We start from the raw sequence: 1,663 nt of genomic DNA, 5'->3' as shown, positions 1-1,663 counted from the left end.
TATTGTATAAAATTACCTTCAGGCTCTATGTATAAGATGTGTCTGAAACATAAGTAATTTTATGTTTAGGCTTGGGTCTGATGTCCAGGATATCTCATGATGTATATACAATAGTCCAAGTCTCAAAAGAGTCTGAATCCAAAACACTTCTGGTCCCAAGCATTTCTGATAAAGGATACTCAACCTGCATCAGTTTTCCTGTTTGTTTCTTTTGACTTCTCTTCCACACTGCTGGTTTCAGCATATGTCTGGTGAGTCTTCTCTGTCTGTTATGGAAATCAATCATTCTGTAATTGGTGTGGATTTCCTATGCCCCTGTGTAGGAAGGTCTATTTCCTGGGGATAGTGGAAGAAGGGGGTTTGTCCAGGGCATACTGATAAGATTTCACTCTAGATCGTTTCTTGGTTTTTTGGCTAAGATCAAGTATAGAATCTGTTCTTACCCATTTAATATCTGATATGTCCTCTATCTGAGGACAATATAGTTAATGGATTTTTTTTGAGCAGGGAGATGGACTAGGAGCTTGCTCCATAACCACTCCACACATCAACCTGGTATTGCAGTACCTCCAGGAATGGTGCAACCCTTGGGGGATATTTTAAAAAAAAGATTTCAATCTAGAGGCTGTAGGCTACAGATGCTGCGGGTGCTCAAATGAGGAGAGCTCTGCTGCAGGACACCATATGCGAGAAGCCATGGCTCTCTCCAGCTGCTCTACTCAGCTTTTTGTTAGAGAATACCCTGGTTTGTCAGCCCTTTTTTCCTCTACCTGGGAATAAATGAGGCTGTGCACTGTTTCTTCACAAGTGGGTAGAAAGGACTGAACTGTCAGGGGTTTTCCATACATAGAATTTTAATTAGTTCCCCCAGTTTTCAGCATCATTTCTGACTCTTGCCTCCTACTTTACATGCCAGGGTCAGGCAGAATTTTTTCTGAAATGGGGTTTCACTCTGTTGCCCAGGCTGGAATGCAGTGTATGATCTCGGGTCACTGCAACCTCCGCCTCCTGGGTTCAAATGGTTCTCCTGCCTCAGCCTCCTGGGGGCCTGGGATTACAGGCATGTGACATCACACCCAACTAATTTTTGTATTTTTAGTAGAGATGGGGTTTTGCCAGGCCAGCTGGTGTCGAACTCCTGACCTCAAGTGATCCACCTGTCTTGCCCTCCCAAAGTGCTGAGATTATAGGCATAAGCCACTGTGCCCAAACTAAATTACATAGTTGATAAGGAATTGCTATCCAAAATACACAGAGAACTTCTAAAACTCAACAACATCAAAAGAAACAACCCAATTCAAAAATAAACAAAGGACATTTCTTGGAAGAAGATATACGAATGGCCAATAAGCGTTTGAAAAGATACTCAACATCATTCATTATTAGGGAAATGCAAATCAAAACCACAATAAGACTCTATACCCACTAGTATGGCCATATTTTAAAAAATAAAAGGGAAAATCACAAGTATGGGTGAGGGAGTTGAAAAATTGAAACTCTTGTGCTGGTAGGAATGTAAAATGATGAAGCTGGTGTGAAAAACAGTTTGGCAAGAAGTTAAACATGGGATTACCACATTACCTGACAATTCCACTCATAGGTGTATACCCAATAGAATCAAACACAGACACATAGATACGTGTATACAAACTTCATAGCAGCA

General features: G+C 41.1%; 1 non-coding gene across 1 annotated transcript; it reads left to right on the top strand.

The window, feature by feature from the left end:
- Positions 1–394: 394 nt before the first annotated feature.
- On the top strand, positions 395–589 carry LOC116530237. Its single transcript, XR_004259892.1, has one exon. It is a non-coding gene; the product is annotated as a U2 spliceosomal RNA (small nuclear RNA).
- Positions 590–1,663: the final 1,074 nt, after the last annotated feature.

This window comes from Sapajus apella, unplaced genomic scaffold, assembly GCF_009761245.1.
Source record: "Sapajus apella isolate SASKATOON/1434 unplaced genomic scaffold, GSC_monkey_1.0 scaffold65, whole genome shotgun sequence".
NCBI lineage: Eukaryota > Metazoa > Chordata > Mammalia > Primates > Cebidae > Sapajus > Sapajus apella.
The sequence above is the reverse complement of the archived record's forward strand: the minus strand, read 5'-3'. Positions and strand labels throughout refer to the sequence as shown.